We start from the raw sequence: 27,988 nt of genomic DNA on the forward strand, positions 1-27,988 counted from the left end.
CTTTAGCCCCTGCCAGGTCCTGCTGGTATGTTGTGGTTACAGAAACAGGAGTGATGAGCCCTCTTTCCCAGCTTGGCTGTGCTTGGCTGCCACAGTCTCAGTGGTGTCAAGAATTTCACCAGAACTTTCACTGAAGCTGCTCCTTTGGCTTTCTGTCCTAACCCTTCTCTCCACAGAAGGTAAAAGTCTCCTGCACCATTACCCTGCACAATTGGGAGGCGCTGGGCAAGGTGAGGAGACTGGCAGGGACAGTCTTCCCATTTCCTTCCTTTTCTCTGCTACCTTAGTACCTCTGGCCCTTCAAAAACTCCTCCCACGATCAGCGCATGCAAATGCCACAGGGGTCACCAGCCCACCAGTTCTGCATCCTGGTTTGGCTCCACCACCACTGATATGTATATATTAGATTTATGTATATATTAGATTTAGCACCATCTTTCCTGAGATGGTGCTCAGAGTGCACTCAAAAGGGATGACGCTGCCATAAAGAGCATCTAAATGAAGTGGAAGACATTACAGGGTAAGAACGCGGCATCTATTGTGTCTGCCCAGTGACACAGACTTGCTGCTGATTTAGTTCATGGGAACTTCAGGGCTCCTTGAACTCAATAATACTTTGGTTACAGTATATGAGGCACACGTGATAAATCAGATGCTATTCACACTTAACTAAAGCTGTGGCTTTCTACAATGCATCACCACCAGCAGCAATTTTGGGAAAATTAAGCCACCCACTTGACTTGTCTGCTCACTCACCCGTCCTCCAACTTAGAATGGGTACTTAAGTTCAGTCACCTAATTAGGTTAACAAGTGTTTTTAGCGAACTCAGCTTCTTACCACCTGTGGTAAAGATCATATTTGAGATTTTTAAAACTCAAGTAGAAAACTTGGGGTTTGGCTTTATATTGTATTCAAGTCTATTTAGTGGACTGTAAATTTAGTCTTTTGGTAAGAAGGATGAAGGCTTCTGTTACTCTCCTGCTCCCACCCAGGCTGGTTTCTTTTGACCCCTGGAGTTAATTGTCTCTACATTTTAATTGAGTTGGCTACCTTCCAGGCCACTGAGATAACAACTACGATAACATTTTGGAGTATTTCTGTGACTGAGGAAATACTGTTTTTTGATGTCCAAGAGCAGATTTTTTTTCTTTTAATAAGGAGAAGAGTTTAAGAGAAATGTATGTGTGAGTAAGTGAGGGTGAACATATGTGTGTATGTGCGTGTCTGCACATATGTGAAAGTGAGTGTGGATATATATGAGTGCATGTGTGTGTGAGTGCTCGTATGTGTGTGCATACTGGTGTGTGAATGTGTGTATACATGTAAAAATATGCATGTTTGCATGTGAATGTGTGCATGACCTTGAATGAGCGAGAAAGAGAGCGAATAAATGCGTAGAGAACTTTAAAAAAATCAAAGAGCTGACTGGCCTTACCTGGATCAGTCAAGCCTGCTTTTGGAATCCTCCTAATCAAGGGCTTTATCTTATCTTTCACATGCATTTGAGTCCATTGGCTCATTTTCTTTGGAAGAGAATGGAGTTTGCTTACTCTTAGAGGGCTCCTGCTGCTGCTGCTGCTAAGTCGTTTCAGTCATGTCCAACTCTGTGCGACCCCATAGATGGCAGCCCACCAGGCTCCCCCATCCCTGGGATTCTCCAGGCAAGAACACTGGAGTGGGTTGCCATTTCCTTCTCCAATGCATGAACGTGAAAAGTGAAAGTGAAGGCGCTCAGTCGTGTCCGACTCTTAGCGACCCCATGCACTGCGGCCCACCAGGCTTATCCGTCCACAGGATTTTCCAGGCAAGAGTGCTGGAGTAGGGTGCCATTGCCTTCTCCGACACTGAGAAAGTTTGAAAGAAAAAAAGTGAAAAAAGGTCTAACACTTCCTATTTATTATTTGACAGGCAACAAGTTAGCCACTTTACAGGTGAAGAAATGAGGCTGAATGAGGTTAAGTACTGCCCTAAGTCACACAGCTAGGAAATGGTAGGGCTGAGATTAAAATCCAGTCTATATCCTTTCCACTAACCACATTGCCTTGTGACATCCTGGGGGAGACTCAGGAATTTTTTAGTTTGTGCCCCAAAATCTTGGCTAACACTTTGGTTAGATCAAATGTAGCTCAAATGATCATAAAGATCTTCAAAAAAATAAAGGGAAGGAGAGAACTTTAAAAAAGCAAGCGCATAGACTCTTCCTCTGCAAAAATTGTGTAAAAACCAGCAAAAACTACAATAACAAAAACAACTCACCCATACCACGTAAACAATGATGTGGTTACAAATTCACGCCACAAACTTCAAAATTAAATGGCAAAAAGAAAGAAAGAAAGAAAGAAATGGGAGATTCTGGTGCAGCTCAGTGAGGCCTCAGTCAGAATTGTTACTGGGGAAAGAATGTGAGTCACAAAATCTTGAGGCTTGTCGGATCCCCCTCTGTCTGAAAAAAGTGGTCTGAGGGAGTGAAGAGAAGCACAGATGTGTCACAGAGAGAGTGGAGGAGACTCAGGAGCCTGAGAGACCAAGAAAGAAGAGTCAGAACAAATAACCACACACACTAGTTGTCCCAGCAACCAATAGAAACTTCAGGGCATGTGGGATCTTAGTTTCCTGACCAGGGGTTGAACCCACACCCCCTGCAGTGGAAGCATGAAATCTTAACCACTGGACCACCCGGGAAGCCCGAACTTAGCTTGCTTTATTTTATTTTTTGGCCATGCTGGGTCTTTGATGCTGCTCAGGGGCTACTCTCCAGTTGCCGTGTGCGGGCTTCTCGTTGCGGTGGCTTCTCTTGTTGCCGAGCATGGGCCCTAGGGCTCGGGGGCTTCAGTAGCTGCGGCGCCTGGGCTCTAGAGCACAGGCTCAGTAGTTGCGGTGCACAGGCTTAGTTGCGCTGTGGTATGTGGGATCTTCCCAGATCAGGGATCGAACCTAGGTCTCCTGCATTGGCAGGCAGATTCACGACTGAGACACCAGGGAAGCCCCGAACTTAGCATTCTTGAAGACAAAAAAGAAAGTAAAGGAGGCAAGATGTTTAGGGGGATCAGGAAGCCAGTCAGAAGAGAACGGGGACCCTGAAGCAAAGCTCCTCTCCTGGTATGGGAACTGTTGACACAGGGCTGACTTCACAGACACCTTCCCTTTCCTCATCTGGCTTCTCACTTGGGAGGGGAAGTGGAAAGGAATTCTCAGGTAGGTAGATGGGTGAAGTGAGGAAATGAACAATCTGGGGGTGATGTTGAAGCATAAGCTCTGGGGCTTCCTCCACAAGGGAGAGAATACCATTGCTGGGTGAAACAGAGCCTAGGAACAGATTTTTAACAAAATTAACACAATAAAAGGAGTTAAGAATCTATATATATAAATTTTTTAACAGTATAGAAAAATTTTTTCCTAAAGGCCAAGCATTCATGTATCATAGACTAATTTTTTGCCCCATTCAGGTGCCATCTGTTCTATTATATACACAATATTTTCTTTAAATCAGCTCACTTTTTAAACCTAAGGAATTTATTTTAAAAGGGAACTTTATATCACCTAAGTTGAAAACCAATATAACTTGTCAAAATAGAATAAAATAAAATTATGGAAATAAATGAACATGATTAAATTCTGTCTCCACATCGTTGCCTATTAAAGGTGCTGAACCTTAAGGCCTACTCTCTCTTTATTAAAAGGAAGAGTAGATATCTTTGGAATCATGTTGAAGATATATGAGAATTGATTGAGACTTTCTCCTTGATTTAAACAGAACTGAAAGACAGTGAAAAGGAAATAACTTTCCCACTATGTGATTTAGTATTATTTAATTCTATTTCCAGGTGCTAATTGAGAAAAGTTGACAGAAAGGAAAAGGCCTGAGATAACACTAAATACAAAGCAAAAAGGCTGGGAGACCAAAGCAATCAGGGAAATAATATTTGATAGTAACCAAAAAATCTCTCTTGCTCTCTTTTTTTCCAGTGGGGAGGATACATGAGGTTAAAATCCATCAACCAAGTGACAAAATTAGGAGTTGAGAGCATGTGGTAAAGAAATCTCATGGTACACATTTTACTATTTAAATATGTAGCTAAGACTAAATAATCTTGGGTTTTTTTTTTTTGAAATATCAACAGCTAGAGTCAATTCAGTTCAGTTCAGTTCAGTCACTCAGTCGTGTCCGACTCTTTGCCAATTAAGACGTTCTAAAGGTGAAATCATGATCATGAATTCCTTATTGCCAAATTCAGACTGAAATTGAAGAAAGTGAAGAAAACCACTAGACCATTCAGGTATGACCTAAATCAAATCCCTTACGATTATACAGTGGAAGTGAAATAGATTTAAGGGACTCGATCTGATAGACAGAGTGCTTGAAGAACTATGGATGGAGGTTCATGACATTGTACAGGAGACAGGGATCAAGACCATCCCCAAGAAAAAGAAAAGCAAATCAGCAAAATGGCTGTTTGAGGAAGGCTTACAAATACCTGTGAAAAGACAGGAAGCAAAAAGCAAAGGAGAAAAGGAAAGATATAAACATCTGAATGCAGAGTTCCAGAGAATAGCAAGGAGAGATAAGAAAGCCTTCCTCAGCAATCAATGCAAAGAAATAGAGGAAAACAACAGAATGGGAAAGACTAGAGATCTCTTCAAGAAAATTAGAGATACCAAGGGAACATTTCATGCAAAGATGGGCTCAATAAAGGACAGAAATGGTAGGGACCTAACATAAGTGGAAGATATTAAGAAGAAGTGGCAAGAATACACAGAAGAACTGTACAAAAAAGATCTTCACGACCCAGATAATCATGATAGTGTGATCACTCGCCTAGAGCCAGACATCCTGGAATGTGAAGTCAAATGGGCCTTAGGAAGAATCACTATGAACAAAGCTAGTGGAGGTGATGGAATTCCAGTTGAGCTATTTCAAATCCTGAAAGATGACTCCATGAAAGTGCTGCACTCAATATGCCAGCAAATTTGGAAAACTCAGCAGTGGCCACAGGACTGGAAAAGGTCAGTTTTCACTCCAATCCCAAAGAAAGGCAATGCCAAAGAATGCTCAAACTACCGCACAATTGCACTCATCTCACATGCTAGTAAAGTAATGCTCAAAATTCTCCAAGCCAGGCTTCAGCAATATGTGAACTATGAACTTCCAGATGTTCAAGCTGGTTTTAGAAAAGGCAGAGGAACCAGAAATCAAATTGCCAACATCTGTTGGATCATGGAAAAAGCAAGAGAGTTCCAGGAAAACATCTATTTCTGGTTTATTGACTATGCCAAAGCCTTTGACTGTGTGGATCACAATAAACTGTGGAAAATTCTGAGAGAGATGGGCATACCGGATCACCTGACCTGCCTCTTGAGAAACCTATAAGCAGGTCAGGAAGCAACAATTAGAACTGGACATGGAACAACAGACTGGTTCCAAATAAGAAAAGGAGTACGTCAAGGCTGTATATTGTCATCCTACTTATTTAACTTATATGCAGAGTACATCATGAGAAACGCTAGGCTGGAAGAAGCACAAGTTGGAATCAAGTTTGCCGGGAGAAATATCAATCACCTCAGATATGCAGATGACACCACCCTTATGGCAGAAAGTGAAGAGGAACTAAAGAGCCTCTTGATGAAAGTGAAAGAAGAGAGTGAAAAAGTTGGCTTAAAACTCAACATTCATAAAACTAAGATCATGGCATCTGGTCCCATCACTTCATGACAGATAGATGGGGAAACAGTGGCTGACTTTATTTTTCTGGGCTCCAAAATCACTGCAGATGGTGATTGCAGCCATGAAATTAAAAGACGCTTACCCTTTGGAGATGACTTCCCTGGTGACTCAGACGGTAAAGCGTCTACCTACAATGCGGGAGACCTGGGTTAAATCCCTGGGTCGGGAAGATCTCCTGGAGAAGGAAATGGCAACCCACTCCAGTACTCTTGCCTGGAAAATCCCATGGACAGTAGAACCCGGTAGGCTACTGTCCATGGAGTCTCAAAGAGTCGGACACGACTGAGTGACTTCACTTTCACTTTACTCCTTGGAAGGAAAGTCATGACCAACCTAGACAGCATATTAAAAAGCAGAGACATTACTTTGCCAACAAAGGTCCATCTAGTCAAGGCTATGGTTTTTCCAGTAGTCATGTATGGATGTGAGAGTTGGACTGTGAAGAAAGCTGAGCACCGAAGAATTGATGCTTTTGAACTGTGGTGTTGGAGAAGACTCTTGAGAGTCCCTTGGACCGCAAGGAGATCCAACCTGTCCATCCTAAAGGAGATCAGTCCTGGGTGTTCATTGGAAGGACTGATGTTGAAGCTGAAACTCCAATAATTTGGCCACCTCATGTGAAGTGTTGACTCATTGGAAAAGACCCTGATGCTGGGAGGGATTGGGGGCAGGAGGAGAAGGGGAAGACAGAGGATGAGATGGTTGGATGGCATCATTGACTCGATGGACATGGGTTTGGGTGGACTCTGGGAGTTGGTGATGGACAGGGAGGCCTGGCGTGCTGTGATTCATGGGGTCACAAAGAGTCAGACACGACTGAGCGACTGAACTGAACTGAAAAGTGAAATACATAATTGAGAAACTCTAATTCTTAAACTTTCCCTCCTTTTTTTTTCTTAACTATAAGGGGATTTTTTTCTGTGATCTATTGTTATATAAGAAACTATCTTAAAACTTAGTGGCTTAAAACACAACAATCATGTATTTGATCACAATTTGGCAATTTGGGCAGAGTTCAGAGTAGGGACAACTTATCTCTACTATGCCTGATATCAATGAGGGCTGGAGGAGTTGCTTCCAAGATGTCAACTAGAGCTGGAGGAGTTGCTTCCAAAGTGGCTCACTCGTTGGGCTGGCAAAATTGATGCTGGCTGTTGGCTGGGAATTCAGTTGCGGCTGTTGGCCAGGTGCCTCAGTATTCCTTCTTGTTGCCCTTTCTGTGTAGTTGCTTGGGCTTCCTTGAGGCATGGTGGGTGGACTCCAAGAGGAAGGAGGTAGAAACTGCTAGTTCTCTTAAGGACTAGACTCAGAATCGGAATAGCAACACTTCCACAGTACTCTATTGGTCAAAGCAGTCACATGCCAGGCTCAGATTCATGGCCGTGAAGAAATAGTGAGAAGAATGACAAAGAATTTGTGATCCCTGGCCACTGTATCTGCCACTGCATATTTCTTGTGATGGGGGCATTTCTAGTTTTACTTCAGTTTCTTTTTCATGTTAAATTAAAAAATATTAAATCGGATACTTTTACAAAAATGAACATACAGAAGTGACTATGTAGATTATACCATTTCTGAAAAATTTGCATTTACCTATCCACTCTTATATATGAATATATGCACAAATGATGTCTAGAATAATGCTTAACAATATTAATGAGACATAGCGAAATAATAATATTTAGGATGATTAAAAATTTTTTGGTGTGTATTGTTCTATTTTGTTTGAATTTCTTATATGTATTATTTTTTGGTTTCTGTTTGCTTTTTAAAGATTTTCTTTTTGAGAGCTATTTTAGGTAGGTTCACAGCAAAGTTCAGAGGAAGGTGCAGAGATTTCTATAAAGCCATAAAATTCTCACCTTAATAAAATCTAGAAGGAAGCAAGTTGTTGAAAAACAAACTTGCCCCTAGGCCACACTCACAGTGTCGGTGAGTTGGAGATGTCCTTGTGGGCCACTGAGTGCCACTGAATTGTGTAGAAGAAAATGAGGTCCAGAAAATGGTTTGCTCTGGCTCGCATGCCTAACATTCAGGGAGGTATGTGGTGGGCTAACTAAGTGACCATCATGGAGTTGTGTAAGACATCCCTTTCCAAAATGTGAAGGAGTAAATTGATCTGGATTTTATCTAACATGAATCCATGCATTTGGATGTAACACGTGGAGCAATAAACGTGTTGTGCTGATAAGAACACATGAAGAATTCAGTTACTAGTTTGATTTCTGGGCACCTTCCCGTAAACTTAGAAAGGATTTCAATTTAAGTTTCTTTTCTGAAGGTACCCCTAATGCAAGACCCATTCAGAGAGCTGGTTTACCTATGGCCTGAAAACCACCGTGACATACAGAAAGACCCTCGCAGGGGGAAGAACTTAAAAGTCCCTTTGAAAATGGAAGGTACTGAGATGGGAGGTCTGGCCAGGCACTGCTGTTGGCCCAGACAAATGGAAGGCACATTCCAGGGGCTTCACTGAAGGAGAAGAGAGTGTATCCATTTGGCTCCATGTTGCACATTGTGCTGCTCTTCTTCTGTCACTGACTGAATAGTACCCTGGGTTTTGCTGAACATTTTTGCAAATTAATGGTAAACAGATGTCTGGGGACTCCTGTAGATCCTGGGTGGCTGGTTGTACCACGATGGATTCCCACCCTCAAGGACCTCTTTCACTTGTTGGGGTTCCCAAGGAGGCTTTTCCTTGCCCACTAGGACTTGGCCTCCCAGGCCTGGTCTAGCCTGCCCTGGCCTTTGTGGCGCCACGCTGGGTTCCGTGTGTGTGGTCTCGGCCAGCTCTAGTCCGTACTGAGTGGCACAATGTAGAGTTCATTTCCACTAAATCTTCTCTGAAATTCTGCTGAAGTTACTATTTCTCAGCATCCAACAGTTCTCTGGTGACCTGAATGGGAAGGGAGCCAGCCTCCAGCAAATCTCTTCGTGAGGAGTGAGAAGCAGGACCATGAAGCCGGCAATAAATAAAGGCCCAGCACAGAGAGTGCAGTGAGGATGGAAACTGGCTGTTTTGTCCAGCTACATCAAGAAATAAAAATGTCTGTGAATCTATCATGTCCAATTTGCTTGCCATTTCATTTAGAAGACATTTCCCTGGAAAGGCTAATTCTGCTTTCATTCTTGCTTCTTTCTGCCACCACAAGAGGGCTGGAGCGGTTTGGCTCTGTAATCTCTCTCTCTCCCAGCCTTCTCCAATGAATGGCAGAGATTACTTCAGGAGCTAATATGATGTCTTTTTAAAAAGTTGTGTCTCATTCAGAACATGTTTGAGAAGCCTTACAAGGAAACATGATTAGCAAGCATATTGCATTGCTCGGGAAACAATGCATCCTTTCAATAACTAACATTCCAGACACTTTAATAGTATATTCTATGTGCCAGGCATTGTATTCCACAGCTCGAAGAGGGCAGGGAGGTGTGGAGATCTTATGGCACTGGGAGAATTATAAGTAGCTCTGAGTAGCTAGAAGAAGGTTGCATATGATTTTTTTTTATTGTTTTCCAAGAGAAAAGGACAAAAACATTTTTCCTTATGGAGTTCCCATTTTAATGAAAGGGACAGAGAAGAAAACAGATAATATGCTACGTTATTTAATAAAAGTATGTGTGGTGTCTTGAGAGCTGAGATGAAAGGAGGACTAAATTAAATCAGCTGGAGGTGGGGGAGCTGGAGGTTGGAGGGGGAGGGCAGGGAGGTTCGGGGAGGGGCGGGAGGGTTCAGAGCTCAGAAGAACACTGAACTGAGTGTGGATGGGCGAGAGTTGATTTTTCCTCAAGAAAACCATGACTGAGAGGGAACTCTAGACAGTGGAAATAGTAATGTGCAGGTGCTGAAATGCCTGAGGAGACACTGCTGTGGGGAAATTGCAGATATAACACAATGTTTCTGAATAGCCAGCATGTAGATTATGGATCCCGAAAGATCTTGTGTGTCATTGAGCGGTAAAAGCCTTGGCTCTGGGGTCAGCACTGAGCTCACACCTGACCCACCAGCGAGGTAGCTGTATGATCTTGGGCAAGTGACCGTCTCAGGTTTTCGTTTCATTCTTTAGAAAATGGGGACTATAGTGTCCACGTCACAGATGGCCCCGTGCTAACCCAAAAGTGTGGTTTCCCTTCCCTCACTTTTTTCCCCTGGTTGTGGGGGGGGCCCAGGTGGCCCCTGATGAAGGGCTAGGCTGGGGCAGGCTTCCCCCCAGGGTCATGCTGGGTCCAGGACTTGAGGTGCAGTGGGGGACCCAGGAAAGCAGAAATGCATTTGGACTGACCTTCACCTTGGCTGACACCCACGGCCACTCCCAGCCAGGACATCTCGGAGCTCCCTGTGCTTATTTACTCTGGTGATATTCAGAGAACCCATATGGGAAAGCTGGGTTTCCCAGGTGGCGCTAGGGGTGAAGAATCCACCTGCTAATGCAGGTGACATAAAAGACACGGGTTTGACCCCTGGGGGGGGAAGATCCCCTGGAGAAAGAAATGACAATCCACTCCAACATTCTTGCCTGGAGAATTCCATGGACAGAGGAGCCTGGCGTGCTATGGTCTATGGAATCACAGAGAGTCAGACATGACTGAAGCTCCTTAGCACACGGAGGGGAAGTTGCCAGCTCTTTAAGGCAAGGCCACATTTTGAGGGGCACAGACTTCTGGAAATCCCCCCAGACACATGCACACTCACACTAAAGCCTGCAGACAATTTCAGAGCCCTTGTGGACCCCTCTGAGGCCCACCCCTGGCCCCCAGGTAGCCTCTGATGACTTCACTAGCAGGTGAAGAGCCGTCCCCTGGGGGAGGCAGGCGTGTTTCCCTGACAGCGCCACACCTTGCTTTCCTGGGTAGCAAGCGCCCATCCAGTCTCGCATTTCCCTAGCCAGAGAGCACCCGTTTTCCACCAGAATCTCATCCTGCTGCCTCTTCGCTCCTTTATGCAGTTTTCTGAGTGGCAGCAGCACACATTAGGTCATTGGAAGTGATTTTATTCGTACGCAGCAAGTGGTGGCAGGAAGCCACTGAGCATCCGCAGCCCCACGCGGGCGTCTGCAGCCATCGATCCACAGCAGCTCCAGGACCTGACCTCGCTTCATGGGCTCAGGCGCTGCGCTGGAAGGAGTTTTAATTAGAACACTGAAGTGCATTTGTCTTCTAAAGCACATCAGGGATAAAATATTAAAAGGGCAAATACTCTTTTCCAAGAGAATGAGTTTTTCTGCCAGTGTATTTTATTGGAACAATAATCTTGACGAAATCAAAGGAACACCCAAGTTCCTGCCAGGGGAAGCTGATGAAAGGAGAGGCATTTTGTCATTACAACTACCCTTTGTTTAGCACTGAGTTTGTGCCAGCCATATTCTACATTTATTGGTTTACTTAACCCTCCTGACAACCCTGGGCTTCCCATGTGTCTCAGTGGTGAAGAATATGTCTGACAAGGCAGGAGACACAGGTTTGATCCCTGGGTCAGACAGATTCCCTGGAGGAGGATATGGCAACCCACTCCAGTATTCTTGCCTGCCATGGACAGAGGAACCTGGCAGGCTACAGTCCATAGGGTCGCAAAGAGTTGGACATGATTGAGTGTGCATACACTGCCTGATGACCCTAAGGTCATCTTAAGGATCCATCTTACACCTGGGGAAATGAGATTCAGAGAGATGTGTTCAAGGGCACACAGCCAGGAAGTGGCAGTGGTGGAATTTAAACCAGAGTTGCCTGATTGTAAAGCATATCAGCTTTTCCTTTTTAACCATTTAAAAATGTAATCCTGTTCCCTCAAGGTAACAAATGTACACAGTCTAAAAGATCAAGTGTCAACCAGGTTCGTAACGAAAACATCCATCTTTTGCTGGGTGCCTCACACCAGTCCCACTCCAGGTGACACCCACTGCATTGGTCAGGGTCCCTCAGAAAGACAGAACGGGTAGAATGTGTCTATATAGAGAAAGAGATTCATTTTTAGGAATTGGCTCATGCCGTTATGGAGGCTGGCAATTCCAAAATCTGCAGGGTAGGTGGGTGTACTGGAGACCCAGGGAAGAGCAAGTGATACAGTTCAAGTGTGAAGGCTGTCTGTTGGCAGAATTCCTTGTTGGGGGAAGTCAAGTCTTTGTTCTAGGAAGACCAGCTGATTGGATGAGGCCCACCTGCATTGTGGAAGGTAGCCTGCTTTACTCAAAGTCCACTTATTTAAATGTTGATCTCATCCAAAAACACCCCCATAGAAATAATCTTTGACTAAATGTCTGGGCACTAAGGCCAGTCAAGTTGACACATAACAGTAACTATCACAACCACTTTCAACTCTATTAGGCGTTTAATCTGGTACTCACGTCCATATTTCTTAAAAACATGCTTTTTTTGTTATTCCTTTTTTTTTCCTGCCTAAAATGTTGCCTATTGGTTTTTTACCAATAGATTTACCTGTAGATTTAGCTCTCTCATGCTCTTCCCTAGAAGGCCTGTCCTTGCATCAACCTCTCGACACTGTTAAACAAGGCTTTACAGCAGAGGTCAGAGTTTACATTCTCTATTTTTAAAAAATATTTATTTATTTGGCTGCATCTAGTCTTAGTTGCGAAGAAGGCAATGGCACCCCACTCCAGTACTCCTGCCTGGAAAAGCCCATGGACGGAGGAGCCTGGTGGGCTGCAGCCCATGCGGTCGCTGAGGGTCGGACACGACTAAGCGACTTCACTTTCACTTTTCACTTTCATGCATTGGAGAAGGAAATGGCAACCCACTCCAGTGTTCTTGCCTGGAGAGTCCCAGGGATGGGGGAGCCTGATGGGCTGCCGTCTATGGGGTCGCACAGAGTCGGACACAACAGAAGCGACTTAGCAGCAGCAGCAGCAGTCTTAGTTGTGGCATTCGAGGTCTTTGCTGTGTGGTGTGTGGGCTCAGTGGTTGTAGCACAAGGGCTTAGTTGCTTCTTGTCATGTGGAATCTTAGTTCCCGGATCAGGGATTGAGCCCACGTTCCTTGCATTGGAAGGTGCCTTCTTAACCAGTGGACCATCAGGGAAGTACCAAAGTTTACATTCTTATGATTATTAGTCACAGCTGAAACAGATGGGCAATCCATTACAGTTTCTTTCTTGTTTATCTTTTTGGTCCCTTTTTGGTGTTAAAAATTCACCTCCTGTTTAGTTTGCTTAGTTGACTGCTTAGTATCCATCACTGATTAATCCCTGCACTGTCAGAACTGAGGATCCTCTCAGGACAGAAAGACTGAAGATTCTCTCCGTTCCTCAAAACCCACCACCCAGCCCTTGTCCTGTTCTTCCTTCCTCCCCACTGACAGTCCTGAGCTGCTCATCTCTGGATTGGTTTTTCTCTAGTCTACACAGCTTCAGTCCTGAAATTCTCAGCACCACATCCTGGGAATTCCCTCCTTTCTGTGTGTTAATTCCCCACTCCTGGAAAATGAGAATATTTTTCTTCTTTCTTGATTTTTCTCTTATTTTGGTGGAGCTCATTTTCTAGTAATTTCCTGAGAGGAAGTATATGGAAGTATATTTTTTTCAGGCCTTGCATGTCTGAAAATGTCTTTCTTCTGCCCTCCTACTTTACTGATAACTTGGATTCTATATTGAAAATAATTTTTGTTCAGAATTTTAAAATCTATGTTCTAATGTCTTCTAGTTCCCAGTATTGCTATTGAAGGAATCATTGTCATCCTGATTCCTGACCAGCTTTGGAAATTTGTATGTGATCTCTTTTCCAATTTCCCCTTTCTAGAAGCTTTTTAGTATCTTTTCTTGGTGCACTGAAATTCCATGATTATGAACTTTGGTGTGGGCTCTGTTTTTCATTCATTATGCACTTGAGGGGCTCTTTCAGACTGGAAGCCTATGTTCTTCTGTCCTATGAAATTTTCATGCACTGGTTCTTTGGTAATTTCTTCCCCTTTATCTTTGCTTTCTCTTTCTGGTAAGTCTATTATTCAAAAATTGATCCTCTGATTTATTCTCTCATTTTCTTATCTTTCACTTTCCATTTATTTATTCTTTTGATTCTAATTTTCCAGAAAACTTCCTCACTTTTATCTTTCAAAACTCTTATTATATTTAAATTTTTTGTATAGTTTTGACTTCCAAGAGCTCTTTATTATTTTCTGAATATTGATTTCAAAATCTCTTATTCTCAAATTCATGGATGCAATTATCTTACCTTACTCTGAGGGTAATATTTATAGATTTTAGAATTTCTTCTGTTCTCTTTACTGTCTCTTTCTCCTCTAAGTTTCTTTTATCTACTGATTTGTTTTGATCTCTTTTACTTTATAGATATTCCCTAAATGTCAGGTAATCCTTGACTGTCCATTTTTAAAATACCAGTGTTTTAAGGCACTACAATACAGCACTCTGTATACATACTAGCGGCTTATTGTCTGATGGGTTTTGCTGTGCAATGGTGGTCAGATGGGGTTAGGCTGTTTTGTTGGAGGTCTCCCAAAGTCATTACTGGGAGGCATTTTATCTTGTGCTGGTCAGTGTCCCTGGAGAGGAATATAAGCCTGCTTCTGGCATTCTGGAACAAGCAGGGTAAGTGGGCTGGGGTTTAGAGTATGCTGGCTTCATACAATCCCTGTTTTCAGTAGAGAGGGTGAAAGCCATCATCAGTTGGACCCAGTATCCCTAAGTTTGGAGACTGTCTGGTTTGACTTTCCAGGGGGTACATCCCCAGCCTTTGTTGGGGTGGGTTAGGAGTAATTGTCTACTTGGGCAAGGCAAAGGAGAGGATGGATAGGTCTAACTGCTTCTTTCAATCTCATAATCACTGGTCCTTTTTCCAGCCCCACTGGAACTGGGATGTCTTCAGGGCGTGAGCCTTTCTAGGGATCTGCAGTCCAGTTAGTCTCACTTCTTAACTTCCTCTCTCTCCCTGCTAGCTTTGTTCCTGGTTATCTCTGGTCCATCTGCTCCTCAGCTTTGGAAATATTATAGACATTTATTATCTGCTGAATTTCCTCACCTATTATCTTAGTTTTTGTAGGGTTTTTTTGTTTTTTGTTTTTTTTTTTGAAAAAAATACTATCATCTTAGTGGACTTCTGGTGGGAAACAGGGATGAAGGTATGCATTCTACTTGTTATGTTTAACCAGGAGTTCCCCAAAGCAGCCACTCTTCATTCCTGGTTTAGAAGAGGCAAAGGCGAGGGGGTGGTGGGGAAGCGTGGAATGCCTCCTAGTTGTAGAGCCTGAGCTCATCCTATCTCCAGGCTAGCCAACACTGCTTTGTTTCACAGTACACATGAAACACAGTAGACATGAGATTTGCTGTATTAACTAATCTTTTAGCAACGTTCTTTCTGGCTTGCTTTCTAGAGAGGTTCAAGAAGTCAGATTTTAAGCATAAGGTAGAACATCCTTAATGGAATAGGAGTCATTTGGCCTAGTTGGCTGTAAAGTGAATCCCTTTCCCCATTATTCTGTTTCCAGCTGGCTTGGCTCACTGAACATGTAGTTAAACAGCTGAAGTGGCCGGTCCACTGTCAGTGGGCAGCAGTCAGCCCCCTAGGACTTCTTGGCAGGTCTCAGAACTAGCATGTTGCTTCGGTCGTGGGGGGAATTCCAGGTTTTAGCTTGGCTGAGTACAGCTTTATCCCTGAGAGTGTAAAATCATCTTGGATCCTTGTCTAAATACCACTCTCTCTTTTTCCACTTGTTGTTTGACAAGCCTCCCATTTTCTAAGGTCCAGATGAAATGTCATCTTGTACAGCACACTTCCTCCAGCCCTTACCCCCATGTCCACAGGACGCTTTTTATAGAGGACTAGGATAAGCTTTTCTATAGGATTCATTCATCTGTTCACCGGTTGCTCTCTCTTGTTGGACAGTGAGCTCATCAAGGCCATGCACTCCATCTCTCCTTTTCTCCCAAGCTTATCAGGGCGTCTGACTTGTGCACCATGACCATCAATGCGTATTTGTGGACTGAATGAAGCCTCTTCTATCTGTAGAGTCTGGGTGTCCTTTTGCCAGGAATGGTGAGGTGCTTCTGTTGACTTACCTTTTGGCTCTACACTGTAACCTCAAGAGGCAACTCAAGGTTTTCCATGGCAACATCCCCTCCTTCAACAACTGCCCCCTCCCCACCCCACCCTGGGTAGGAGAAGGGGTTTGGGTATGAGTCAAGAACAAAATTAGAATACCAAGATGTCATTAGCCTCTGCATTGAGGGTGCACTTGGAAGGAAGGATAGGAGTCAGGGGTCCACACATTTTGTTCTCTCCTTAGATCCTCCTTCTTTGGAATGTGGCCTGCTTCCCTGCTGCTGGTGTGATGACATGGTCCTGGGTACCCCTAGCTTTCCTTGTTCTGCTCCTTCTTGTGCTTAGCAGTGCTGGACTATGATCTGCAAACATCCTGTGCCCAAAGGCGGTCATCAGTCCTATGTACCTACTCCAGCTGGAAAATTCCTTTATTTCATAAGACTTCAGGTGCTGGAAATGGATGATTTCCCTACTTCAGCATTTGGGTTTACCTCTAATGAGTTATGCCTGAGCACTGCACCATAGTTGACTCTTCGCTGTTACGTTGGAAGAGGCTGTCTTTTGAAGGGGGCCCTGTAGTATGTTGGAGAAGGAAATGGCAACCCACTCCAGTATGCTTGCCTGGGAAATCCCATGGACAGAGGAGCCTGGTGGGCTACAGTCCATGGGGTTGCAAAGAATTTGACATGATTGAGCATGCATGCCCTGCCATGCTATAATATGTGTTTCAAGGGGCCTAGCTCTTATTGGGGGAGAAGGCAATGGCACCCCACTCCAGTACTCTTGCCTGGAAAATCCCATGGACGGAGGAGCCTGGTGGGCTGCAGTCCATGGGGTCGCTGAGGGTCGGACACGACTGAGTGACTTCACTTTCGCTTTTCACTTTCATGCATTGGAGAAGGAAATGGCAATCCACTCCAGTGTTCTTGCCTGGAGAATCCCAGGGACGGGGGAGCCTGGTGGGCTGCTGTCTATGGGGTCACACAGAGTTGGACACGACTGAAGTGACTTAGCAGCAGCAGCAGCAGCTGTTATTGGAAAGGAATAATTCTGATAGAGATTAAGAAGGTCTTTAAAAATGAGATCAACCTCCTTTACCTGGAACTTTTTTTTTTTTTTTAATGTCTAGAGACTTTTTTTTTTGCTTCACTGCAAGGCATGAGGATCTTAATTTCTTGACTGGGGACTGAACCCATACCCCCTACAGTAGAATTGTGGAGTCTTAACTAGTCAACCATCAGGAAGTCTCTACTTGGAATGTTTTTAAAAAGAGGTCACTAATGGGCTTCCCTGGTGGCTCAGTGGTAAAGAATCCACCCGCCAATGCAGCTTTGATCCAGGAAGATCCCACATACTGCCGAGCCACGGAGCAACCAGGCCTGTGTGCCGTAACTATTGAGCCTGTGCTCTAGAGCTCAGGAGCCACAACTCCTGAAGCCCAGGTGCACAGAGCCCCTGCTACAAAAGTAGCCACAGCAATGAGAAACCAGTATGCTGCAACTGGAGAAGTAGCCCTGTTCACCACAACTAGAGAAAAAGCCCGTACAGCAACAAAGACCCAGCATAGCCCAGAACAAACAAATAGATAAAATTATTTAAAAAAGAGGCCACTAACAATCCAAACGTTCATTGGTTGGTGAGTGGGTAAACACAGTGGGGTGTACCTGCATAATGCAACACTCCTTAGCAGGAAGGAGGAACCCCTACCCGTACATGCAATGACATGGCTGAATCTCAGAAACTATGTTGAGTGAAAGGAGCCGGAAAAGAAAGATTACATAGAGTGTGGTTCCATTCACATAAAGCAGATCAGTGTTTGCTCAGGGATAGAGGTGGGAGTGCACAATGATTGCATATGGATACAACATTTCTATTGGAAATGATGAAAGTGAAAGTGTTAATGGGTCAGTCGTGTCCGACTCTTTGCAACCCCATGGACTACAGCCTGCCAGGCTCCTCTGTCCATGGGATTTTCCAGGCAAGAATACTGGAGTGGGTTGCCATTCCCTTCTCCAGGGGATCTTCCCAATCCAGGGATCGAACACGGGTCTCCTGCATTGCAGGCAGATTCTTTAGCATCTGAGCCACCAGGGAGCCATTTGGAGTGACGGAACTCTCCTAAAACTAGATTGTGGTGATGGTTATGCCACTGTATAAAATTAACTGAAAATTGTTACCACTGTACACCTGTAATGGGGAATTATAGGATATGGAATTTATGTCTCAGTGAAGCTGTTAAGTGTGAGGGGAAAAAAAGAAGCCAGACCAAAAAGATTACTGAAAATCTGTTTTTCCAACTCAGGAAATGGATGAAAAAATACAGTTGGAAATCTGCAGCTCTCTATTGTCTTGATGTGAGGTGTGCATCAGGCTTAAAATCTTTTTCCTTTTCATTTAACTCCTTTGTCTTCTTGCCCTTGGAGAGGAGGAAATGGCACAGAATACTCCTTCTGCTAAAGACGGTGGAATCAGAAAGGCAAAGTGAGAGTTACATTTGGCTCCCCTGAGCTGCCTCCCCCACACGTAACCTCTCAGCTCTCACGGCCCGACAGTGTCTTCAGCTCCTCTTTTAGCTGTGACTTTAGTCATCCGAGTGCCAAGCACAAAGACCTAAATTATCAGTGTGAGCAAGTTCAACCTACACATTTCAGCTCCAGTCTCTTAAAGACCCCTGTGCTTCCTTGAGAGACAGTCCTGAAGGGGCACCACTGAACGAGGACATGAGATGGGGGCCCGGCCAGCCTGAGGGAGCACTTTGCTGACAGTCACTGCTGTGACTGGTGGGACAGTGGGTCAAGGTTGTCCAGATCCCTGAGAAAAAGTCAGGTCCACCAGGATGGAGAGGTGAACAGAAATAAAGGAAGAACAGACTAGAAAATATTCTCATGATTCTAGATCACATCTACCTATACTTTTTAAGTACTTTGCAGAACTCTTTCCTACTATCTTACTTAACCCTCACAAGCCCCAGGCAAGATTGCCATTAATATGGCAATCCTCCTGGTGAATTAACTGAGGTGAAGAAGTAAAAGAATCAGTAATAGAGCTGGAGACTCAAAGTCAGTCCTTTTAGAAAAGGCCATATGATATTATTATATGTGGAATCTAAAATATAACACAAATGATGAACTTACCTACAAAACAGAAATGGACTCGCAGACATAGAGAATAGACTTCTGGTTGCCAAGGGGGAGAAGTGGAGCGGGAGGGACAGACTGAGAGTTTGGGATTAGCAGATGCCAACTCTTAGGACGGATAAGCAACAAGGTCCTACTATATAGCACAGGGAACTATACTCAGTATCTTGTGATAAACCATAATGGAAAAGAATATGTAAAAAAAAAATATATATATATATATTTACCTATCTATATATATACATACCTATCTATATATATATATGTGAGCTCATGTGTGCTAAGTTGCTTCAGTTGTGTCTGACCCTTTGTGACCCCATGGACTGTAACCAGCCAGGCTCCTCTGTCCACGGGATTCTCCAGGCAAGAATACTGGAGTGGGTTGCCATTTCCTCCTCCAGGGGGTCTTCTCAGGGATGGAACTCGTGTCTCATGTTTCCTGCATTGGCAGGCGGGTTCTTTACCACTAGCCCAACCTGCGAAGGATATATATATAACTGAATCACTTTGTTGTACAGTGAAAATTAACCCAACATTGTAAATCAACTATAATAAGTTTTAAAAATTCAGTCCTTTTGAGTTTAACTATGTATACTATGCCATACTGTATATGTGTGTGGCTTCTCAGGTGGCAGAGTGGTAAAGAACCTGCCTGCCAGTGCAGAAGATACAAGAGATGCGGGTTCCACTCCTGGGTCAGAAAGATCCCCTGGAGGAGGAAATGGCTACCCACTCCAGTATTCTTGCCTGGAGAACCCCATGGACAAAGGAGCGTGTTGGGCTATAGTCCATGGGGTGGCAGAGTTGGGCATGATTGAGCCTATATGGTATATGTACTATACCTGTATACATATAATGTATATACATATTTATGTGTGTGTATGTTTATGTATAGATTGATCTATCTGTATCTATTATTTATCATATATGTGTGTGTATTAGGCCTTGTATTAAACCTCTTACACTGAGTCCTCCTCATAACTCCGGGAAGCTAGTTCAGATAAGGAAACTGAGGCACAGAGAGGTAACATTGCCTAAGGTCACACAGTGCCCAGGTGGCAGAGCTGAGATCGGAACCTGCCCAGGTGGCAGAGCTGAGATCGGAACATGCTTTCCATGACACCACGCTGCCTGCCTCCAGGCCCGCCGTGTTGGTGAGTTTCGGATTTGACTTCTGAGTACAGACTGCGCTCAAATCCTGGCTCACGTAGCTCCAGCCTCTCTTCCTTGCACTGCCTTCTTCTGCAGGGACTTCACTTCCTGCTATCACGGCGGCTTTCCTACTGCCTCCTAAACACCTAACAGTTTGTCTCACCCCCAGGCTTGGCTTCTGTTTCCGTTGCTGCCATAGTGGGGTCCCTGGAGGAACTGGGAATGCATATGGATTTTATAAGCCTTTGGATTTTCGAAGAGAGATGAGTGTTGATTTACTAGCTTCTGTGCATGTTGATGTGGTCTTCTAAAAACTTTATGGACATATTTACATGGAAATCTTCCAACTAAAGAATATACTGTAATACAAAGAAATTTGCTGCCAATATTGTTTCATTGCAAAGTGACATTGAAACAGGTCTGAGTAAATATTTATGATTTCTCTTGAAATGTGACAGACTCATGACATGGTAATTAATTTTACTGTAGACTGAATTCAGAATGACTTTGGTAATAAAAAAGTAGGTGTGTAAAATGTTTATAGGGCTTTGAAAAATAAGCCCAAGGCTTAAATGAAACTTTAACCAGACAATCGAAGTAGAATAAAATTGCAATTCTAATTTTGCTGGTAGAATTTCTGCAGGAAGCAAGGCATTTTAGCAATTGGTATTCATTGCAGAGAATCATCATATATTTTATGTACTGTTAGACTATTTGGAAACTTCAAATATACTTACTTTTCAAGAAATGCATGCATTGAGCAATGGTTAAAAAAGAAAGGCTAAGTTTAGAAAATTGGCTTTGGTTTACGGCAAAGGCTGCAAGGAACACATATTTCCTAGCTCTCTGACAGGAGGCTAAAGGGTAGTGGCTCATCTGAGGCCTCCAATTTTGGGTGCTTCTTTCTTTCACCCCCGCATTGAATCTCTCAGTAAATCCTGTATTTTCTACCTTAAAAATATATCTAGAATCTGGCTACTTCTCGCCACCTCCACCTCTCCTTCCCACCTGGTAGAGGCCCCATCATTTTATCTGGCTTACTGTAACACCTGCTTCCCTGGTCTCCCCACTTCCTAACTCCCCCTTCCCCATGGACATGGCAGCAGCATGATTGAGTTAGAGCCTAAGTGAGTTCATGTTGTTCCTCTTACTCCATTGACTTCTGTCTCACTCAAACTATAGGCCAAAGAAATTCACAACCACCAGCCCCACTGTATCCGGCTCTTTCCTTGTTTCCTGTCATTTTTTCCCCTGGCGGTTCCCAGTCACGGCCACCCTCCCTGTCTCAGGTCTGCAGCTCTGGTCCCTCTATCTGGCAAGCTCTTCCTCCAGTATTCTCCTGGCTCCATCCTCTCCTCCTGCAGGTTATATACGCATGTTGCCTTCTCAGTGAAACCTCACCTGACTTTCCTTTTAACACGTGTAACCCACTTCCCACCCCCACCAAACTCCCTGTCTCCCTTGTCTGCTTTACTTTTTTCTTTAGCATTTATCACTATCTGCTGGGCTTCCCAGGTGGCGCTAATGGTAAAGAACCTGTCTGCCAATGCAGGAGACATAAGAGACACAGGTTCTATCCCTGGGTTGGAAAGATCCCCTGGAGGAGGGCACGGCCACCCATGCCAGTGGGTTCTTGGTTGGAGAATCTCACGGACAGAGGAGCCTGGAGGGCTACAGTCCATGGGGTCGAACACAACTGAAGCGACCGAGCACACACTATCTCACATTATACATTTTACTTATTTGGTCTTGAATGTAAGCTCCATGAGGTCAGGAATTTGTGTCTATTTTGTTCACTGTTGTATATCCCATATCTATTGATAGAATAATATCATGTACATCATGGACATAAGGGAAAACACATTATTATAGGATGGATGGAAAATAATTTTCATCACTGCTGTGTAAGGGAATGTGCTAAGTCCCTTCAGTTGTGTCCAGCTCTTTGCGACTCCATGGACTGTAGCCTGCTCTGTCCATGTGATTCTTCAGGCAAGAATCCTGGAGTGGCTAGCCATTCCCTTCTCCAGGGGATCTTCCCAAACCAGGGGTCAAACCCGGGTGTCCTATGTTGCAGGCCGATTCTTTACTGTCTAAGCCACTAGGGACGCCCTGTGTAAGGGATAGGGGTTCTGAAATAGGAGCCAGATGCTTAGTGAATGTTCCAGAAGGGACCATTGAAGGGGTATGGAAACCTCTGGAATCTCAGTGTATGATCTGCAGAATGATGGGTCACTGGTCAGACTACCTCTATGGAATAATAGCAGATGTAGCAGAATCAAAGGACTAACTAGGAATGACGTTATAAAGCTGATTCTAGAATCAGGGGTGCAAGAGTAGAGAGAACAAAACTATACATACATATTACACCTTACCTGGGTAACAGGCAATCTAATTTCAAAGTGGCCTTCTAAGTACAGAGAAGGCCACCCCAGAGTGTGGGGTGAGTGTGGGGTGAGTGGTAACAGGGCCAGGGCATGCTCAGGACTCTTGATTTTCTCAGGAGATTAGTTTCCACAATGGAAACTGAAGAGTTCAAAACCATAAATTAATGTACTGTTTTGCCATTTACAAAGTACGATTGAAAAATAGCGGAGTCAGGATGACGGAGTGGTCTAAGGCATTGCATTCAGGTTGCAGTCTTCCCTCAAGGCATGGGTTCGAATCTCACTTCTGATAGTACCTTGGTTTTAGGGCTTCCCAAGTGGTGCTAGTAAAGAACCAGCCTACCAATGCCAGAGACAGATGCAGTTTCAATCCCTGGGTCCGGATGATCCCTTGGAGGAAGGCACAGCAACCCACTCCTATGTTCTTGCCTGGAGAATGCTACGGACAGAGGAGCCTGGGGGGCGGGTTACAGTTCATGCAGTTGCAAAGACACGACTGAAGTGACTTAGCACATTGAAAAATATCAATAAAATTGCTCAGTGATTGAGCAGTTATATAATCTTACACAATAATATGCATATTTATTGAGAAATTACCCTGAGCTAAGTGCTTTAGTTACAGCATCAGATCCTTACAGGTTATTCTAATTATCCCCAAGAATGTATTCATTTAACAACATTTATTGAGCACCTTCTGCACCAGACACCATGCTAGGCACTGAGACTGCAAAAATGTATTGGTTCTGCCTCAAGGAACCTACAATCTTGTGAAAGAGACAAACGAAAACACATCAACATTGCAGCCAATGATAATATGTGTTGTGGAGCAGGATGAGACATAACTCCATCACAAGATCTGTGGGAAAAAGGAACAGTAACATAAAAAAAAATCCCATTATCCCCTTCCTCAATCACATATGGTTATTTTTTAATTTCCTCTTTTGTCTTATGAATAGATTTTTCCAGAGAGGTCAGTTAGCCTACAACCACTATTTTTATTTTCAATGCTCAGAAATTGGAATGAATGGCTGTCCTGTGGCTAAAGGTGAGGGAGAGCTGATTCAAGACCTTGTGCATCGTGTCCTTTCCCTTCTAGAGATTTTTCCGAAGTCTTTGTTGCCATGATGCAACGTTTGAGGTCTCTGTAGGTGACCTGACTCAGAGGAGGGTCAAAACCCCACCAGCTGACCTATAGACGTGGCCCCCAGTGGCACCTCAGACTATGAGGACATGGCCCTGGTTCCCAGGGAGGGGACTGGGCAGCTCAGGAAGTGCAAAGTGATGCATCAAAAGGATGCATCAGGGATACAAGAAGGAAGTATTGGAATGTCTGCATGTATCTTAACTAAAAATTAGAAACGAGTCAAGCTTTGATTACATTTAACACAAAGAGTGATCCACACTTGCTTGTTAGGTCTGTATGTTTGTTGGTCCCGTGCATGTAGACCGTAAGTGGTCACCTAAGGCACACTGAGCGTCACAGGTACACACGTACACATGCACACGCACTCACACAGGCTGAGGATTATACCTTCTTTCACTTGTCTGCTTTCAAAATACTATAATATTCTTATTTGTGCTCCTTGTGAGGATATAGAGATTGCACGGTTTCATTTTAATTAAATGAACCCTCACCAAACGGCTTAAGAACCCTGCAAAGAAAAAAAGAGTGTGTTGAAGATAATAACATAAGTCCAAGTGGACAGGTCAGCCTAGTGTGCTGCAGTCCATGGGGTCACAAAGAGTTGGACATGACTGACTGAGCTGAACTAAACAACAGGAAAACAGCACTGTCCCTAACCTGATATATGCTTATTGTCAAATATATTATGAAATTAGAAACAGAGACCGTCTAATCAGATCAGACTATCAAGTTGGGAGAAACAATGTTGAAGTTATCAAGAAGACATTGCCTTGTTCTCCACTGGCATTTATGATAAACCTCACTCAAAGTGTATATTAAGCCTTGTGATATTAGCTAGTGATAGAGGTATGTGTGCTAAGTCACTTCAGTTGTGTCCTATTCTTTGCTACCCCATGGACTGTAGCCTGCCAGGCTCCTCTGTCTGTAGGATTCTTCTGGCAAGAATACTGGAGTGGACAGCCATTCTCTTCTCCAGGGGATCTTCCTGACGCAGGGATTGTAGCCGGGTCTCCTGCATTGCAGGCAGATTCTTTACTGTCTGAGCCACCACTTACCTATAATTTATAGATAAATATAGTACTTATATTAGGTACATGTACAAATATTTTTACTGCTAAAGTTGTATGATTGAAAAAAATTGAAGGTCACTGTTTTAGGGAACTAGACTTGCTTTAAGAAATTCTGGCCCTTTGAGATAACATTCTCTGTCATGTGGGTAGAAGCAGATGGCTATTTTGTGTGGACCTGAGATCAAGGACTTGTTGCTTATTTACTTACAAGCTAGATTTTTTAAACAGCGTTATCTGTATGCTGGTGTTCCCTGAAGAAATTTCTTGTGTGCTATGAACCTTTAGAAAAATAATTCCATATTTTGCAACAAATAACCATTTTACACTTTACAGTAATGGGAAATACTGAAAATAGTTTTGTATAATTTTTTCTTCATCTTGTGAGATTTAATTTATATTTTTAAAGTCTCCTGTCTCCTATATGTGTTATTTTTGTTTGTGTCTTTTCTTAGTCTGACAATGATTTTTCTTTCTGGGGAAGAAAATTTACATAACTGCTCCACATGTAAAACAGTGTTGCTTGGTGAATCATGGTCACAAAAAGTTCTTCTAGAGTCTGTGAATAACTCTCTGCCTTAGCCAATTTTTTTTTTTTTTTTTTTTGTGACAGGCCTCTTTGACATTTCAAACCCAGAAGTTCCCCTCTGGCCTGGCCTCTGTTCTCCGAAGGCCAAGTCAGGGGTTAGAGGCTTTTCCAGCTGTCTTCTGGCCCTTGAGGATGATAATTGAGAACAGACCTCTGGGAACAGGGCAACAGGTCACCTATGGGCCTTCCTTGAACCTTGTAAAGCAGGTGCTACTTAATTCTGTGTTGAAAGTTAGCATGGCACCAATCTCCTGCCTGGAATCCAAATCAGGGCATAATGCTTTGCTGCCAGTCTGCTCAAGTGTCTTTCCACGAGATGTGAGGATTTCAGTGGTGAGTCACTCAAATTAGGCTCTGCTGTGTGGGCATATGACTTATCCTCATTGTTTATCAGTTTTCTCATCTGTAAACTGGGGAGACTAATGCCTACTTCATGGACTTGTTGTGAAAGATGAAATGAGAATCCATACAATGCATTTAGCATGATAGATATAAGTTGTCAAAAATGTTCATGATTGTTATCATTATCACGCATTAGATATCCAAACTCAGTCTCCGGCTGAATAAGTGTGGAATGGGGACTTAATGACTCAAGTAGAATTAAAATTTGACTATACCTATTTCGAGGGATGACCATCTCCCACCCTGAAAGTGGATAACAGGATCTCACACTATTTTCTCACTTAAAACAACCTAAATATAATTTATAAAAATGGGCTTATGGGAGCAGATAGACTTGCATTCATATAGCAACTCTGCCACTTACATGATCTTGGGCAAGTCACTTAGTCTCTGTGACAATCTGTACAGGGGTTTTCACCAGTAATATTGAATTCGATGGACTTCTTTGGTGGTCCAGTGGTTAAGAATCCACCTTGCAATGTCAGGAACACAGGTTAGATACCCAGTTGGGGAACTAAGATCCCACATGCCGCAGGGCAAGCCAGCATGCTGCAACTAGAAGAAGATCCTAGATGTCACAACTAAGACCCGATGCAGTCAAATAAATGAATACATAAAATAAAAGTATATCGAAAAAATATTGAATTTTAGAACATGATATAAGCATGACATCTGGAAGAGTATCTGGCACGTGGTGGGATCCCCACACATTGTCCCTAGTCCCTTTCTTTTTTAAAAATGTATGTATCCCACTGCTGGACACACACACTGAGGAAACCAGAAGGGAAAGAGACACGTGTACCCCAATGTTCATCGCAGCACTGTTTATAATAGCCAGGACATGGAAGCAACCTAGATGTCCATCAGCAGATGAATGGATAAGAAAGCTGTGGTACATATACACAATGGAGTATTACTCAGCCATTAAAAAGAAAACATTTGAATCAGTTCTAATGAGGTGGATGAAACTGGAGCCTATTATACAGAGTGAAGTAAGCCAGAAGGAAAAACACCAATACAGTATACTAACGCATATATATGGAATTTAGAAAGATGGTAACAATAACCCTGTGTACGAGACAGCAAAAGAGACACTGATGTATAGATCAGTCTTATGGACTCTGTGGGAGAGGGAGAGGGTGGGGAGATTTGGGAGAATGGCATTGAAACATGTAAAATATCATGTATGAAACGAGATGCCAGTCCAGGTTCGATGCACGATACTGGGTGCTTGGGGCTGGTGCACTGGGACGACCCAGAGGGATGGTACGGGGAGGGAGGAGGGAGGAGGGTTCAGGATGGGGAACACATGTATACCTGTGGCGGATTCATTTTGATATTTGGCAAAACTAATACAATTATGTAAAGTTAAAAAAAAATGTATGTATTTGTTTGTGCCAGGTTTGGGGCTTCCCAGGTGGCACAGTGATAAAGAATCCGCCTACCAATGCAGGAGACAAAGGAGATGTAGGTTTGATCCCTAGGTTAGGAAGATACCCTGGAGTAGAAAATGGGGGCCCATTCCAGTTTTCCTGCCTGGAAAATCCCACGGACAGAGGAGCCTGGCAGGCGATAATCCATGGTTTCGCAAAGAGTCGGACACGACTGAGTGACTATGCCACACGCACGCACGTTCTAGGTCTTATTGCGGCATGTGGGATCTAGCTCCCTGACCAGGAATTGAACCTAGGCCACCTGCGCTGGGAGTGCAGAGTCTTTGCCACTGGACCACCAGGGAAGTCCCCTTACTCCCTCTCTTAATAGCTATTAAATAAATCAAGTGCTTGATTTAGGCTTGATTAAATAAATCAAGCCTAAATACTTAGGCTGTAAAAAATGAGGATATCTTTATTGTCTTAAGTAAGGCACACTGTGATACTGTGATATAAGAAGAAAGGTATATTTGGCTTTTGTCTTTGGAAAGTATTTCCTTGGGTTCTGTGAGTCATTATAGCAAATTATTAAATCCAAGGAAGAGGTAGTGGAACCCCTGATTTGTAGCCACGTTGGACAGAAGTGTGGGTAACCTGGGGATCCACTACTTGCAATTGTCATCTGACATGAAGACAGTCTTGTGGGAGTGAGCCCTTAACCTGTGGGCTCTGTGCTAACTCTGGGTAGTTAGTATCAGAACTGCATTAAGTTGCTGGGACCCCAGTTGGTATCTGCAGAGAACTGGAGAATTTCTCGGTGTGGAAAATACTCATTTGGTGTCAGAAGCATTGTGAGTAGAGTAATAGTTTTCATTTACCTGTTAGGAAGTTCCAATTAGATGGAGACACCTGTAGACATGGATTAAAAAATAAACACTTACTGAATCCTATTATGGGGCCTCCCAGGTGGCACTAGTGGTAAAGAACTCACCTGTCAATGCAGGAGACATAGGAGA

The 27,988-nt window shown here is 43.6% G+C and overlaps 1 long non-coding RNA gene across 4 annotated transcripts in view; it reads right to left on the reverse strand.

Moving 5' to 3' along the window:
- Positions 1 to 10,692: 10,692 nt before the first annotated feature.
- LOC139182163 (uncharacterized) overlaps positions 10,693 to 27,988 on the reverse strand; it is a 163,842-nt gene continuing 146,546 nt past the window's right edge. For 3 of the 4 annotated variants that reach the window (XR_011565739.1, XR_011565738.1, XR_011565743.1), the window contains one exon: positions 10,693 to 10,832. This is a non-coding gene — a long non-coding RNA (uncharacterized lncRNA). Of the gene's footprint in view, positions 10,833 to 10,856; positions 18,175 to 27,988 lie in introns of those variants that run through there. The other variant, XR_011565741.1, reaches the window with a different exon arrangement.

The sequence above is a fragment of the Bos indicus genome, chromosome 3 (assembly GCF_029378745.1).
Source record: "Bos indicus isolate NIAB-ARS_2022 breed Sahiwal x Tharparkar chromosome 3, NIAB-ARS_B.indTharparkar_mat_pri_1.0, whole genome shotgun sequence".
NCBI classification, from domain to species: domain Eukaryota; kingdom Metazoa; phylum Chordata; class Mammalia; order Artiodactyla; family Bovidae; genus Bos; species Bos indicus.